The following is an 18,984-nucleotide window of genomic DNA, read 5'->3' on the forward strand; positions in this document are numbered from 1 at the left end:
TCTCTCTCTCCTTCCACACTTTCACCTCATCTCTCTCCCCTTCTAAACTTTTCATTTTTCCTTCTGCACTTCATAATCAAACTGGTCAAAATTTGGCACTGAAAAATAACCAAACTATATTATACTTGTCATGTCACCACCCATTACTTTGCTTCCTCCCATATCTCTACGTCACAAAAACAACTGTTCATGGACATGCAAAGCAACTCGACAAATTTCAGCTCAGGTGAATATGAATATGCATGCACATAAAATTTGTATACTATCATTAAAAGGTACACTTGTAATGCAACTTTTATATTTTGTCTCTTCCTTCATAAATACTGAGATAAATATGATCACATTTTTAATATTTCAAACAAACTCTTTATCATACCAGAATTTATTAAAAAAATCACAAAATTGTCAGATGTTTTCTATTTAAAACTAATCTGGTTATGAAAGGGTATTACAAAATTTTGGTTGTTTACAGTCCTGGTATTGACAAACATTGATATAGAAGAGAGAGAGAGAGAGAGATAAGAACATAATTTTCATGTGACATGTTCACTAGTAACTCTAGCTACCACATGTGAGCCTAGTATTAATTTGGTTTCAGAGAAGAATGCGCTGTTCCCTGCTCCATTGCTAATTTGCCATATTTCGTGCCACTCTTTCCTTGTCATCTCTCCCCATTTAATATCTTGTTGTCTTGGCGAAAAAGACAAATGTTAATTCTGATGAAAAGAAAACACTGAGATATTGTTTTACAGATATGTACGTGTGTTCTCAGTCAACTGTTCAAACACCAAGAGTAATTTTCTGGTTAATTTATTTTCCATGGTAAATTATTAACTAAACGTTGAAATCATATATGACATCAATGCACAAACTAATTAAGTTACTGAAAAGGGAAGATGCAGCTAGTTCTCTCACTTATATTTGACCTTCAACAATCAGGTATAAATGAAGTTTCTACTGACAGAAACTTACACAACACGGTTCCAGGTTCTAACTTCTAATAAGAAACTTTTAATACCAACGATTTTTTTGCTTCATGTTAAGTATATGACATACTCTCAAATTGATGTACAAAGTTAATGGTAAGTTCAGAACTTTGATATAGAGATATTGAAAGCTCTCATACGTAATTGATTGTGTCAACATTATAAGGGATATGGCCACAAACCCTATTAGAGTAACCCTAACCTTATCCACGGATTATAATTACAACCAAAGAATCTATTACTATATTAAACAACGCATGTGGTAACATCTGGATTGCTTAAAAAAAATTCATTTATATATTAATGTATTGCGCTGTTATACTCATGGGATCATGTGAACATGGATTTTAAAATATATTAAAATAGTTTGCAAATGGATGAAGATTTTGGCATTTTGATGACAGTTTCTCAGAAGCCAACTATGATTTTTGAGCAAAGTTTTGTCAGTTGACACACAATTAATTAACTAATGGTGGAATCACAGAAGATCGAGATTTAGTGGCCACGTGCTTGGTGTTCCTAATTGGAGAAGTATGATAGGGTGGTTAGGGTTATTGTAAGTTGTAGAATAAGAGGTATTCCCTGCATGTTTGGGGGTATCAGTGTCCACAATTAGTATGTATGGAGAACATGTGACTCCTGAAATGTCAATATGCAATAATTTTGTAATTATTGGTTTGTTTTGATAATCTTTTTAACAAATTAATTTACTGTTATATACTGTGATATTGCTCGGATAATCTAATATGGATTCTGTCAACGGCTTTCTTATTAATATATCCTCTGGTTTGCTTTGACATGGAATCATACTAGGTTTTAAGGAAACTTTTCATGCCCAAATTATCCACCAAAGCCTAATTCATTATGAGATTGGAGCTGTGCATGTGGTGCCACCATGTAATAAGCTCAATTGTATGATGAACTTGATCAATACTTTGTGATATTTGATTTTTTTATCAGTAATAAATAAATAAATTAAGAATGACACTCTAAGAATGTTTCAACCCTTATACACCTAAACGGTGAAGTCATCCAAACATTAGGAACGACAAAAAATATGATAGTTTTTTTTTACTATGATTTATAAAATATGTTAATTCTTTTTTCAATAATTTTTGTAATAATTTGTAACATTTTATAAGACACTTACTTCTATATGGCATTTTAGAAACTATAGTTTTTAACAACCATATATGTGTATAGTACTTATATGCTTATTACATTTTTGTTTTACTTTTTGTAATTAAGATAAATGTAGTATTATAAGATATTTTTTCAACAATTATAAAAAACAACATAATAAAGGAACAATATTTACTTAAGTGTGTTATTTTTATTATAAACTTAATTATAACAAAATGGACGTAGTGTAAGATTAATAATAAAAAGAAAGTATAAAATGTATAATAATAAAAGTTAAACAATATAACTAAAACAATTAATTGATCTATAGAAAAGTATGAAGAAGAAATAAAACAGTTATACTACTCTTTCTTGACATTTTTCAAGAAGTTAGTTGCAGAATTGATAAACCAGAAAATGAAATTGAAGAAGAATAGGATAATATAGTAGAAGAAGACGAATCGAACAAGTATTGGAGAAAAGGGTAGAATTCCATTAGATGTAAAAATTGGAAATTAATAGAAAACAGAAAAAAGTAAAAGTGAATAATCATATTCTACTTCCACTACAAGAAAATGATGAAATAAAAATCAATTTTTAGAAACAAAAAATAATTAGTTGCTATAGTGACTAAATTAGATGATGGAAGAGGCTCAAGCTTGGGCCCTAGTTCAAGCCCAACAACTAGGTCCATGGCAAAGAGGATTCAAGAAGATTGGGATTCTGCTAATGATGGCAAAGAAATGTTTCTTTATATGTTCAAAGAGGACCACAAGAAGTAAAGCCCAAGCCATGAGAGCTAGTTTCTTTATTTGTAATTTCAGTAGAATATGGTTCATTTAGCATAATGGGGGGGGTGTGCTTATCATTGTAGCTTGAGTAAAGCCTTTTAGGGCAAGAAGTTAACCTAGCTTCTAGAACTTTGCTCCTAGAGTGCGACATTGACTTTAGTCAAAACCCTAGCAGCCGCTCTTTTGTGTATTCCCCTTCCTACCCTTGCTCCTTGTTCTCCAAGGCACTTGAACCTATATAATGGGGTGTTTGGCTCATGTTTTAATAAGATCAATTTTATGAGTAAATTGCTGCCAAATATTGCAAGCTTCTACTCCCTTGACTAGTCTCTCTAGGTTAGACACTTTGATCTTCACCTCCACCTTTCTCCAAGTGATATGGCTCAACCAATCACTCTCCATACCTTTTATGCACCTACAAGGAACCCATAGCTCTATATGAGCCCTCCTTGATCCATCACATCCATTGCTTCCGCCACCCTTTTCAAATCTCCAAGAAGAACAACCCATCTTTTGGTATCAACCCATCATTAGAGACCATTTTAGAAATTAAAAAAAAATTAGTTTCTAAATTAATTTCTATTATTGTTAAATGATTTTTAAATTGGTGTCTAATTAGCAACCAAAGTTTTTGCTACCAATTATATGGATTCTAAATTTAGTAGCAAAAGCCTTGATTGTTAATTAGACATCAATTTAGAAACTATTTAACAATAATAGAAACTAATTTAGGAACCAAAATTTTTTTAGTCTCTAAAATAGTCTATAATTTAGTCACTATAGCAACTAATTATTTTTTGTCTCTAAAAATTGGTTTTTATTTCATGATTTTATTTTAATGTTATAATTCTAAAATCTAAGCATGTAATTCTATTAAGTTGCGTAGTATTTATAAGGTTCGGAAACAATCAAAATTATGGGCCTAAGCAGTTTCAGTGGCCTAAGTTACTACACGGTATGAAATCACAAAATTACCCCTAGGTACAAACTAGTAATTCTCTTGTAGCTTTGTATGATTTATTTCTTTTAGTTAACAACTCCAATTTTTATGATCTAAATGTTCACATTGAAACTAAGTGAAATATCTACTACAACAAAAATTAGCTCAAAAGAATATCAGTAGATCAAATCATACACGAAACAATAAGTACTAGTCAATGTAGAAAATACAAAAAAATTGACTAAAAATACAACATGAATATAATTTACACTGAAATATCAATTTTCCATGACAAATAAACATGGAATAAGATCCAAAGAAACATTTAGGAGATACAATTAATTTGTAAAAGTATGAACAAATCAAGAGTTATCAGTTAAAAGAATAACAAGAAATTATATATTTTTTATAGACTACAAAAAAATAGAACCTTTTTAAGAAGACTAACTCAACTTTTATATTTTTCTTTTAGTTTTGAGAGAAGTATTCAGTGTTCTCAAGTCAATAGGAAAAACTTATATAAAAGTATATTTAATAAAAATGTAAAAGAAAAATATTTTGTTGCAAGTACATGGGAAGCCCAACATTAAGGTCGAGGCCTGTTAAGGTTGAGGATTATGGGCTCAAAATGATAACCAAATTTTGCACCTCATATTTTCTTTCTGCACTATGAAAATTCTCACTTTGTCTTTAAAAAGTGATTTATGAATTATGTAATCTGGAAATTATTTTTTGACATAAAAATTTCTTCTGAATTTCAAAATCCAGAGTCATTTTTTTACTTTTGATGGTGTAATTTGGAAATATTTTTTTTTTTACTTCTAAATTGAATAATTTGAAAGTCTTTTTTCACTTATGGATTATACAATCCGAATGTATTTTTTTGCATAAATATATTTTTCAAATTTCACAATTCAAAAATCATTTTTAACTTTCAGCCATTTGGAAACTTTTTTTACTTATGAATATTGTAATCTGAAAACTTTTTTTACTTTCATTGTGTAATTTAGAAATTGTTTTTTTTCATAAATTTTTCTTCAAACTGCAATCTGAAAGTTACATTTTTAATTTCAAATTGTGTAATTCAAAACTGTCTTCATGATTACGCAATTTGAAAGTCTTTTATTTTAAAATTATTTCTAAATTACACCATTCAAAATATTTTTTTTGGTATTTTTATTGGCAATGGATGTTTTTTTTATGTTTATTTTTTTTTCATTTTTTTTGAAAGTCTCAAACCCAAAAAAACCTAGAGAGGTGCAAAATTGGAGTATAAATTTTAAAAAAATAATTATCTTTACACTTGAGAACGTCAAATACAATAAATCTCGTCAACCATCTCACACACTCAAATAATAAAACTGTTGTTTTTTCAAACATTAACGCGACTAGAAAAGAGTGACAGTGTTAATGACGACAAAGAAACGTTCTATTATTTTAATCACCCATAAAATGTGCATAAAAAGGATAGTGTAAGAGAAAGAAACGACCTTCCCACCAATAGCAAGACCCATACTTATATGCATTAGATGATTTTTGACCACCCAATCAACTTTCAATTTTCAAAATTTCCCTTCATCAGGAAATTAAAAATAAAAATTAAAAAATATATTATGAAAAGAAAATCCATAATACATTATTCTTTTAGAAATAAAATTTCAGAATAGAATTGAAAAACCAAATTCCTATTTCAGAAAAGCAATTATGGAATAAAAAACTACATTCTAATTTTTTTTTTCCAAAAAACAAAATTAAAAAATTCTGGTAAAGAAATTCCAAAAATTCTAGAGAAAGGATAATGGAAAACCATATCTAGAAATATATTCCTAAATACCAAATCCAGAATGTATTGATATGCACCCTCGCCTTATTTAAAAACTAAAAAAAAGCATTTTTGTCATTTCAAATAAGACATCAATGCAGGTTAAAAAAATCAGGTGCAGAAAGTAATTCCCCAATAGCAAATAGATCATGGATCGGTTATTGGACCAAGAGTGGATGGGTTTTTATTCAAGGGTGATGGGACTATTTAATTTCTTTTTTCCTTTTTTGTGAATAAGGCTGTTTCATTTTATTCCTTTATTTGTGGAATTCAGACAAGAGGTTGGTAGTTAAAACCAATATGTTGAAAACTGGACCAGTTATTCAATAGTATTAATTCAAATTTGAAGGAATAAAGTGTGGTTAAAACATTAAATTTTATGTAATATTTTAAAAAAGTAATATTTTATATAGAGTAATATTAAAAAATAATATGATATTCATTTCATCATATAATCTTAAGTTTACAGTTCTAAATATCTGTATATTAACTTAAACCAGTTATTAAGCTAAAATAATATTTTAGATAGAAATAAAACAATATAATAGTTATTAAGACCAATTATATAACTTATGTTATTTTTATTTCTTTAAATCAACACATCAAAATATCCATACAGTTGGTGAGGGGAGTGGATTCCGTCTGAGATTTTGTTTGTTTTGGAGTTTTTGAGTTCTGTCATGATTTTGTCCTTAAAAATATATTTGTGAGTTAAAAAAGAAATATATATTTAAACTGTTATTAACCTTAATTTCTGAGTGATATGAAACTATATTGACCGTACGAAAATAATTAGTTTCAAATTTATTATGGTCAAATGAAAATAATTAGTTTCAAATTTATTATTAGATTGTTGTTCTTACAATTATGAGAATGAGAGTGGAAGAAAACTTGTGGTACATCATAAACTTAGTAAACCACTTATTAATTTACCTCTAGAAGGAATCCCATGTAAATGGTAAATTGAACTCTCTTCTTCTCAGACAATTTCTTCTTACATCATATCAATTCTAACTTCCACCCTATATTTTTTTAAATTTTCAAAATTATCTTTATTCTGGATTTTAAAATCCAAAATGATAAAGATAATTCAAAACTAAAAAATACATTATGGATAAAAAATTCCAGAACACAAAATTGAAAATGCACTACATAAAAATTTTTGGAATTAAAAAATGTGTTATGGAAATTCAAATCCAAAATATTTTCGGATAACAGGTTTTGAAAGTAATTTTTATCTACACCCTTATTTGATTTAAGGTTATTTTCATCATATCTGAGAGGTATTTTTGTCATTTTCAATAGAAAATTGGGTGCACATTCTCATTGATATGGTGCTGGGAGAATTTGCCCTCTTCTCAACCTATAAAAGTATAAATCAAATTTCCAATTATCAATTTTTACATTTAATTTTTATTTTATCTAACTATTTTCATTTCTTATTAAGAGTGAAACTGATATTGTGCTTTGTAACGATAATTGTGATTTTAGGTAAAAAAATTATAATTTATTTTTATTTTATTTCTTAAAATTATAATTTAATTTTGTTTATTTGGGGTAAAGTACTAGTTGATCTATAATCCTTATTGAAGTTATGTGCATAAACGCATGGAACCATGCAATAACTTTCAAGAGATTTTTTCGCTAGTTTATGGATTTTTGTTTGATCAGTTTTTTTGGGTTTAAAGAGTGGTTTTATTCTAGAACATTTTTTTGAGTCTTATGGATCGAAAGACATGCCAGATCACGGTTTAATAAATTTAATAGATCAGTTTAGTTTATTAATATAAGTTATGGTTAAAATAGATCAAGTAATGGTTAAATTAAAAACAATCCAACTTACTTTTGATTACGTTATTATTAAGTTAACAAAAAATTGATGAAAAAGATTAAAAAAAAAGTTGAATCACCTCATTTTAGAATGGTGTTGAAATACTTAGTTGATCCTTTTGACTGATAATTTTCACGCAACAATAGCAAGTATATCTTTTAGCAATCACTAAATAGCTTTAGGATAATTTTTACATAAATTAATAGGAAAATAAACAAGGAATTGAGAACTTGGAAATCCTACAAATGGTACGCCTTCAGTCCTTTTATATAAAATTGGGTAAATTCTTTTACTTATTCTTAGTTGTATTTATTGAAAATAGTTCCTTTAAATAATTCAATTTTTTAAAAATAATAACATTAAAATAGAGCTTTCAGGTTAATATTTGTTTATATTTAAATTCATTAGACATAATTTTTTTATTACTTATATCTCATTGTGTACATAATGGTCCATTTACAAAAACATCATAGATTTCCATATCAATTAATTCCATAAAAATTTTCATTCTTATTTTTTAAAAAGCATCATTCACACCACCAAACATAGGATGTCTATTAATAGACACACCCTCAGCGAAAGACAACTTAAACTCAGTCATATTGAGAACAAAACTTAGTTAAAGTACAAGCCCTAGCTCTAGATAGCAATTGTTGAGTTTATGGAAGTCTAAGTTCAAGAGGGGATGAATTGTACTTAAGATAATTTTCGCAAATGCGAGCTTTAAGAATTCTAACAGTAAATTAATAGATTTATTTGAAGAAAAATAGATTAATTTTCTTGATCAGGGTGCAAACCAGAATAACAACAAATTACTTTTAGAATTAACAAATTATAATCCTGACTTAAGAATTCTATTTTTTAAACATTTCTTATCTTTATACATAATGAATATTGAAATCAATATTTAAAGATAAAAGCTTGAATATATCTAAAATACAATAAGTTATTTAAGATTCAAATTTCGTTTGAAAAGCAAAATCTTAAAAACTGAATGAAGTAAATTCAGGTTCTTAATTTCTGATTCAAATAGAAGCATTCAAAACAGAACTCTAATTTGAGAGTGCTTCCACAATGTACTTAAAAGAATTAGTTTACTTTTTTAATTGATAGATTCAAATCAGTTCCATGTTGTTTTGATAAGAGACTTGGTTTTTATGACTAGTTTCTAGGTATGAATTTGTCAAAGATAAAGTCTACCTTGCAATTTTAAATTCTTTCCAGAATCTTGAAAACAAAATATAAATCAAACCAATACTACAGTAAAACAACAAATTCAATTTAAAAAAACAGATTCAATTTTATGGTTAGGTAGATTTGTCAGTTTTAGAGGCAGTGATTTATGAAAGAAGAAATGCACACAAAGATTTATACTGGTTCACTCAATATTGGGCTACATCCAGTCTCATCTCACACCAAGATGGATTCCACTAAAAACACAACAATCTTTACAAAAGATTACAAACAAGACAGTTCTTAAACCCTTCAAGAACCAGAGATACAAGTTGAAAAACACTATTTCAGCAACTTTCTACTTCAAGAAACACTACCATGAAGCAAAAGAATACACTTTACACAGAAAAAGAGATTAAGGAAAGGAAACACCTTGTTATGCAGACTGTAGAGACTCAAAATATGATCTCCAACCAATGTAAAAAACAACACAAGAACTTTCAAAAACTCTAAAAAAACAGAACTCATTTGAGAACTTCTTTGGAAAAACTTATAAACAATAAGCACTTTGTAATTGCAAGGGATGGATTGAACTGTGATACAACTATCCTTTTATAGAATTCAAATCAAAATAGTTTTTCAAAAAATAGTTTTAAAACTATTAAAAACAACAGGTTAAAGTTTGAAAGAACTTTTGAAAAATCACTTGATGGTAACATAACCAACCTTTGGTTAGTTAAAATCAGAGTATGTGAACAAAACTGAATTTTGGAGACAAAACAGATTTTTGAAAAATCAAAACAGTTTTGGTGCAATACAATTAAATCAATTATTTTATCAAACAACAGATTGAAAATTTAGTGAAGTAAAATCAGTTTTGAAAAACTTGAACAGATTTTTAAAACTCCTTTTAAAAGAACCTTGTGCTTGAGATCATTACCATGGCTATGAGATATGAAGTTATGTCAAAATGCAAAAGGCCACTTAAGCAAATATATCCTAACTAAGACCATGATATACAACTTCAAATATATTTTCTTCATCAAACACATCTTCATGAAAGTTGAGTAGAATCTTCACTATCTTCAACAGGAGGTAACTCGGATTATTTCATCCAACCTAGACTTGTAAAACTTCTCAAGTTACAGGTTCATACAACACCTTTGTTTAAAGTGGTAGTTAGGAATGAGGAACATTTGGCATGTGAAGGTCAAGTTCATAACATTCCAATTCATATTCAAAGTCATTGTTTACAAGTTTCAGCCTATTTACTTCCATTTGTTGTTGCAGAATTGGTTTTGGGCACTCAATGGCTAGCTACTTTAGACACACACTTGGTTAACTATAATCAACAATTCATTACATTTTATATGGATGACACTGTATAAGGAGACTCTAGCATGCAACCTAGTCTATATTAGTTCCACCAATTCAAATGTTTACAGGTTACTGATGTTATTGTAGAACTATACACGTTACAACTTAGTTCTCTTGAGGACTCAGATTCATCTTTTTAGAATTTACCTACCGAGGTAGAACCTAACATCTGCAACCTCATAGATTATTTCCTTCTCGTACACACGATCATAACATTCCTTTACTACACCAAATACTGCACCAGTGAGAGTGCGCCTCTATCACTATCCGCATAGTCAGAAGACAGAGATGAAAGATTAGTCATTGAGATGTTGGTCGAAGGTATCATTCAACCTAACTCTAGTCCTTTCTCTTTACCAATGCTACTAGTGAAAAAAAAAAGATGGTACATGGTGTTTTTGTACGGATTATTGAGTACTCAATGCAGTCCCCATCAAGGTTTTGTTTCCTATGTCCATAGTTCATGATGATATTTTTCTTCTCCAAATTAGATTTGTGTTCAGGTTATCATTAGATACTGGTGCAACTTGCAGATCGCCATAACACTTCCTTTCGAACGCATCATGGTTTGTATGAATGCTTGGTCATGCCATTCAAGTTGACAAATGCCCTGACCACCTTCCAAGCACTCATGAATTCTATTTTTGCTAATTTTATGAGAAATATTGTTCTCGTGTTTTTTTGATGATATTTTGATTTATAGTCCAAGTTAGACTATTCATATTAATAATCTATCATAGGTTCTCAAATTTCTACACCACCACTCCTTAGTCGCCAAACTCTCCAAATGTTCTTTTGGCCAGAAAAAATTGAATATCTAAGACATATAGTTACAAAAGAGGGTGTCCAGGTGGATGAATCTAAAATCACTGTTGTTAAATAATAGCCAATCCCTACTACAGTGAACAACCTTTGAGCTTTTTTGGGTCTCGTAAGGTATTGTCGCAGGTTCATTAAGAATTTTGCAATTATTGCTACATCGCTTACGAATTTGTTGAAGAAAGATGCCTTTTGGTGGTCTAACCAAGCTGCAATCGCTTTCAATACTCTCTAAATAACACTGACACATGCACATGTGCTAGTTTTACCTAATTTCAGCCAACCATTTGTATTAGAAATTGATGCTTATTCTCTTGGGATTGGAGTTGTGCTTACCTAAAATAATCATCCTATAGCATTTTTTTTCCAAGAAATTGACATCTCGCATGCAACATAAATTTGCATATGTTAGAGAAATGCATGCCATCATCTAGCTAGTTGCTAAGTTTCACCATTACTTACTTGGTCACAAATTTGTTATCAAAATGGATCATCAAAGTCTCAAAGAAATGCAAGCACAAGTCATTCAAACACTAGAGCAGCAAGCATGGCTTCCAAAGTTATCGGGGTTTGATTTTACAATTGAATACAAATGAGGTAAAGATAATCAAGCAGTGAATGCACTGTCCCAAGCATTCTTTGCTTGTTCCAGACTCCAATTTTATTTTCTCCAAAAATTGCGTCAAGAACTAGAACAATATGATCCCTTGGAGGAATTTCCAACAACCATCATTATTACAAATTCTTAGTTAATTAAGCACGATGATTTATGGTCCTAGAAAGGCGATTTATTCATTCCAACTAAGTCCAATATTAAACAACTACTCCTTAAAGAGTTTCATGATTCACCCATAGGCAGTCATGCTGACATTCAACGCACTTTAGCCCATATCACTGCTCAGTTTTTTTGGAAGGGCCTCAATCACGATGTTAAGGAGTGCGTTTGACCTTGTTCCATATGTCAAGAAGCAAAATATGTAACTCAACCATCAGCTAGACATCTTTAACCATTACCAATCCCTAATCAAATTTGGTAGGATATAGCGATGAACTTAATTACAGGTTTACTTGTGTCATATGGGTACTCGGTAATCATGGTGGTCATTGATAGACTTTCAAAATTTGCTTATTTCATACCCCTACCGACCTCGCACACTTCCCAAATGGTGGTTGAAGTTTTAGTCCAAAACGTCCTAAAAATTCATGGCATACCTCATTTTATAGTATTGAATTAGGACAAAATTTTCACTAGTATGTTTTGGCAGCACCTCTTTAAATCTCAAGGAACAACCTTATCTATGAGTTTTTCTTATAATCCACAAAATGATGGTCAATCAAAAGTCTTAAATAGATATTTGTCAATGTATTTTTTGTGCTTCACTCAACAAGCTCCTAAATTGTGGTACACACTTTTACCATGAGCTTCCTATTGGTACAATACTGGTTTTCATTCCGCTATAGGCCTGACACCATATCGTGCAGTATTTGGTTGTGATCCAAGATAAATTTTAAGGTATACACCTACTCCAAATGATGAAGTCAATGTTAGACAACAATTTTCAGAGCGTGACATGCTGTTGGTTCAATTTAAGCATAATCTAAGTCTCTCACAACAAAGGATGAAACCATATGCAGATGGTAAAAGGAAATAGGTGCAACTAGCTGTGGGAGATTATGTATTTGTCAAGCTCCAACCATATAGACAAATATATATGGCTTCGCGCAAAAATCAAAAGTGGAGTATGAAGTATTTTGGCCCATTTCAAATACTGGAACAGATAGGTTTTGTGGCCTACAAGTTACAACTTTCGATCACTACCCGCATGCATCCTATATTTCATATCTCACTGTTAAAAAAAATGTGTTGGAGACTCACAACAACAGATGATACCAGACGAACTGTTACATGACCAGTTGCTGCAAGTAGTGGACCTTGAGGACAAGGTCCAATTCATGAAGGGGGGTTATGATACAACACTCGGATATTCCAACGAGGGAAATCCATATCAGCATGGACACGTGGACCAAGAGAGCGTAACAAACTTTACAAACATGGATGGATTGAGGAGATCCACAAGGAAACAATTGGAGCCTAAATGGAAAAGGGATTACGTGAATATGAGGCATGGAGAGCAAGAGAGAATTAATGAAAAACGTGAGTCTCATTCTCCTTTTTGGCTAGTTTCTGCCCTTGTTTTTCCCTTCTCTGTTTCTGAACTCTTACTTTCCTCACAGGTGATTGAGAATATGCACATAGGGAACCATCGTGACTGTGGCTGCCCAGAATAGAAATGACTCGTTTTCCTTTAATTATGTTGTGACGTTTGAATATTCCATTGCACAGTTGTGGACTTATTGTTTATTGAAATAAACACATTCCAACTATTTGATTATTTTTCCAATTTATTTCACAATTCTTCTTGCATGATTTGAAATATCATATAACAATGATTAACTATATAGTAGTTTTAATATCTTAAATTTCATCACAACATTTTTTATTACGCAACTTCAATCAATGTAAATTAATGACTAAACTCATCGGTTTCATGGTTTCATAAGAATCTCGACAAATATGAAAAAATGAGTAAATTGTTTGAGAATGATATCTTGATTTTAGTTTTTTATCAGCAAAAATATTGACTGAAATAGGAATACGTATTTCAACCCCTATACAAAAAATTCCTACACGAATTCTATATTTCCTAAACAACCAATCACTTTCGTAATGACTACTATCACCAAAAGTTTACTTAATCTTAATCCATATCTCTTATATCCCCGATCAAAATACTTTTTCAAATTTTGAGTTGCCTAAAGTAAAAAATGTTGTAGTGCAATCGAGAGTTGAACACTAAGGAAAAAAGAAAAACTAATCACCCATACTACCTCTAAAGATCCCACCACAAGAAGCAAGAGTTGGAGACCCTTTAGCAGCACCATCCATGTTAACTTTAATATAGCCAACCAAAGGAAAACTCCAAACAACTTGAATAGGCTGAAGAAATTTTCCTAACATCGTTCTAATACAAAAAAATCAAAACAGAAAAGTTAGAAATATTATTATTCATAGATTTATTATAAGCATAAGTTTTTTTTTATAGCAATTGTACCGTGTCAGTAGTAATAAATTTGTCCCTAAGGATGGATATCGAACCCACAAAGAACATTTGAATTCTGAAGTATAGTATTTACTAAATAGAAAGCAATATATAAAAGTTTGTTGGAAGTTTGTTGTGTACAAGATTCCATGTACACATATAATATCTTTCCAAAAGAATATTTGTACTTGGACATTCCAAGGCTTTTCCTTTTTAACCAATTTAATGAGACAATAAGATGCTAACACGTTAACTTGTTGTTTAGCAACTGAACTTCTTTGAAATTTGTAGGACTACATATTGAAACAATGACTTTTAGTTTGTCTATATTTGCTTTAATACCTTTTTAGGTTATCATGCAATCGAGAAACCTGCATCCACCAACAATGAATACATATTTTCATGGATTCAAACGTGTCTTTTCGAACCTCGACAAATTTTTTTGAAGGTGATGTGGATGATCCTTTATGTTGGCCAATTTTTTGACCATGTCATTGATGTATACTTCCATCATATCACTAATTATAGGCTTTTGAATTTTTTCCCCATCAAACTATAGTAAGTTGTTCTAATGTTTTTTTGGATCAAAGAGTATTATGACCTTGTAACAATATTTAACTACTTCGGTCATTGGAACTATTTTGTCTTGGTTGAGTAGATAAATTCTTATTTATATATACCCTAAGTATGTATCCAAGAAGCAAGTTGGATGTCTTGTTTAACAATTGATCTATATTTAGTAAAGGATTACAATCTTTTGGAATTAAAGGGTGTTGGTGATATGAACCCTCTTGATTGTTAGGATTATGAGTTAGGACCTTTAGAAAATCAAATTGCACACTTGCAAGGATTGCAATAAAGAAAAATAAAATTAAACACTTAATTTTATAGGCAAAGAATCAGAATTATGGATTATAAAAAAAAATTAAAGTAAAATTATATGAAAATTGAGGACGCCACACTTCCAAGAATCAAAGATGTGTCCTAGAGATTACAAACACAAAGGAATGAAAGACCTTTGATAAACAATAATGATACATTGACAACCTGCTATACTATGCAACCTATGATTCATGATATGAAGAAATAATATTTTCGTCATTTCATGCAAAAACAGAAATTTTAGACAAATAGACGGGATTGTAAAATGATGCAAGTTGTCAATGTATCACTTTTCTTTTATAAATGTCAATTATAGATCAACATTTCTAGATCAACAAGAACAAAACTAGCTCTAAAAAACTGAGTCTATTTTCTTATAATCAAAATCTCATCCCCTTTGTCTTGGTTGGGCACTACATACAACCTCTTGGCATTAAGAAATGTTACAAGGTAAATAAACTAATAATTGACAGAAGTGTAATTGTCCAAAATTTAAACCAATAATTGACTAAGTGTAACTATTAAATTATTAATTTAGTCTACACCAAATCTGAGTGCATTTTTAAATAATTGTAACAACCCCAAATTAAATTTGAAACTCAATAAAAAAATCAAAACAAATTTGTCTCCCATTCAACAAAAGTATTATGTTTCTATTAAGGTGAAACAACCTCTTCCTCAATCATGAGACAATTGATCAATGTGAACTTTGCCTCTTCAAGACTTGGTTCTATTTTATTGTAAAACTTCATTGGCTCTGGTTGTCCTTGCTTTTGTCATCAGTCCTCCAAGTCCTTCAGATTCCTTATCTTGGTCAAGTCCTCACCAATTGGCAACCGCTGTTGGCAACAATGTGTTCTTCTCACCGATTTGGGGTTGATGTCGATCTTCTACATTTGAGTGTAGAGATTCAACTACATGAGATTTAACTCTATGGACGGATAAAGCTACAAGAGATTTGGTTCTAAGGAACTTGATTGTGACTAGGTGATTGAGAATCGTCACTAAGTTGTAACTCTTTCTGATACTTTTGAACTAAAGATTTTAATTCATTTTTTAATACGTGGAGCATGACTTGGTTAAACCTTTTCGTATGATCCAAGTCATCAACTTCTTTTTCTCTACAACTTTGCAAGTTAAGTTATCCTATTCTCTTTGTTTTCGTTTTTTCATTCTATGGCTACAAGCTCACATAAACATTTTTAATAGTGTTGTTATATTCCTTCCATATGGGCTTTAAGATAGTTAATTATTGAGAAATGGGCTCATCTTTGTCGTAGGCTTCTAACAAAGTTGTCTAAACATGGAAAAGAAGTCCCCCTACAAATGAATGTGTCGTTCAAGTTAAAAAGAAAATAAAAATAAAAATACAGTAATGAGTAAGTTCAAAAAGATAATAATTATACAGTAATGAGTAATGTATGTAATTATATAAAATTTTGAGAATAGATAATAATTTGATAAAAGATAAATAATAATATTTACAAGTACAATTTGTATATAATTGAAGTATATTTCAAGATTATTTAATTGTTTTGAATCTACTTAATTATAAATATTTAATATAAAATGTAATACCTATACAAAAAAAATATAAACTTCATTATTTTTTAAATTTCCCTTCAGCATTTCATTTTGGTTCAATAATTTAAATTTAAACGGGTTATTTTAATAAAAATCATATTAGATATTAGTTTTATTAATATTAGATAATAATAATAATAAAGTTATTAGTATAATTATAATAGATAGCTAGATTTGAATAACAGTGAAATTCATTTATTAAATTAGAAAAACAGGAACTTGTTTTCCAACCGTATTATATGATTATAATAGGAAAAAATGACTTATACAAAATAAAAGTTAATTATTCTTTTAATTCTGCCTTTGCCATAGTACTGTTGTAGAGAATAGATTATTCAGCCTTTTAAGGTTGATGATGTGTCATGCATTCAATTTTTTTATATATCTTTTCTTGTTCTCATTTTATGGTTGAAAATGTAGAGGAAGTTGTTTATGGTTGAATAAATTGGAGGAAGAAAGTGAGCACTTAATCTCCCAGTCCCATGGTCCCATGGGCATGAGAATGTGGAAGTGAATTATTTGCAAAATTGAACTAAAAATGAGGTTATGAAAAGCAATATATCGAATTCAATCATTTATTTACCTGCATCATATCCCTGTTCACCTAAGTACTGACAAATTTTATGAAAGGGTCTTGCAAAAAAGTTAGCAATCTTTGGAGCCAGCTAATTCTCTTCCCTCCATTATAATGGACCATCCGTGTTTGGTTTCAGGTTACTTAAAACACTAGAGTAACTTAAAAAGTGTACTTTCACCCCTGCACATCACCATAATTAACTTCTGCAAAAGGAGTTACACGTTTTAAGTGTACCACTTGCTCATGTTTCCACAATAGTACATGCCCGTGAACATGCCTCTGCAATCTCATAAATTATTGCATGTTTCCAACACACTCTCTTATAATTAGTTATGTATAAATTCAAAAAATTAGATAAATTGATTTGAGAAAGGTATTAATGTCTATTAAAAAATTATTAAATAAAATTTAATTTTAAAATTTTAAAATTAATATTTAATTAGTTATTATAGTTTATTTTTTAAAGTTGATAGTTAAATTATGAGTACTACAAACTGTCAAAAATAGCAGAGGTTTTCAAACTGTCAAAAATAGCAGAGGTTTTCAAATTGTGGAAATTTTTAAATCGTCGAAAATAACGGGAGTTTTCAAAATCGTCAGAAAGTGATTATTTTCTAGAGGTTCGTAGAAAGCGTCGATAATCACTTTGCAACGCTGGATCTTCCAAGTTAAAAACAAACTACGGATAACATACTTAATGGGAGTTAAAACCGTCGATAACGTCAAATATGATCTCCGTTAAAATATTTCTTTTAGTAAGTATAAATACTAATTTATAAATTCTTTATTAATAATAAAATTAATTTAAAAGTTAATATTTTTTTTAGTTTTTAAAATAATATCTAATTTAGTCAATATAATAATTAATTATCTTTTATTTTTAAAATTGATTTTTATTTAATATTTTTTATATAAGATAATTTGTATAGTTTTAATCAAAGAGATTGTGTATAGTTTTAGTCAATATCTACTAAACATGCAACTATAAATTTTAATTTATGAAAAAAATTAGTGATGTTATTTTTACGGAGCAAGAGTGGACCATATAATAATTTATCCTGAATGACTTGTTGTTTCATTCTGTTTGGAGACATCTTCCTGGAAATTTCTTAATATACTTTGATTTAAGAAGTGTTTGGTACAATTAATTAGTGGCACTCTGGACTCGTACTATTTGCCTTTATAAATCTGTTTTTTTTTTCTGGCACCAATGCTGTACCTCTTTCCCTTGTTTGAAAATCAATGTTATCTTTAAATGATAATCTGAACTCCTATGAGCAATAATTAACCATGCATTTTCCCCTCTATAATGTGGCCTCCATCGTAATTGTAAAAGTTTGGCATTTTACTTTTCTACAACTTCAACACAATAATCTTATCACCTCTTATTATATTTTGGCCAAGGGTCGAATGGAAAGAGTAAAAGATACGTTAGGTATGAACTATATGAAGAGTTCAATACACCTTTCTGGTTTGTTTCAACCTTAAGTGGTTTATGTTCTTATATAAACAAAGTGAGATTATGTTCCATTCTACCTTTGGTCTTCTACTTCACGTCCTTTTAGTATTTTACGTTAATTTTTTTTTTAATTTAATAAGGATGAAGATACATGTAAAATATTTCAACGTTTAAATTTGTGAGTATGATTTATAAATGTTATTTTACCTATCTTTTATATGTTTTTTTACTTATATTATACTTATTTACGGTTAACTTTCTTCCTGAATTGGACTTCACTTGAATTTGGGTACTCTTGTTAGTCTATATTATTATACAATAAAAAAATTATTAAATAAAAATTAATTTCAGGGATCAAAATAATTAATTACTCTATTAACTAATTTAGAGATTATTTTATAAAATAAAAAATTTATTGATATCTAAGGTAGTTTCTGTTATTAATAAAAAAATAGTTTATAAATTAGTATCTAATTATTAGTTATCAAAATTTTAGTTACTAACTATTTTATATTATAAA

This window comes from Phaseolus vulgaris, chromosome 3, assembly GCF_000499845.2.
Source record: "Phaseolus vulgaris cultivar G19833 chromosome 3, P. vulgaris v2.0, whole genome shotgun sequence".
NCBI classification, from domain to species: Eukaryota; Viridiplantae; Streptophyta; class Magnoliopsida; order Fabales; family Fabaceae; genus Phaseolus; species Phaseolus vulgaris.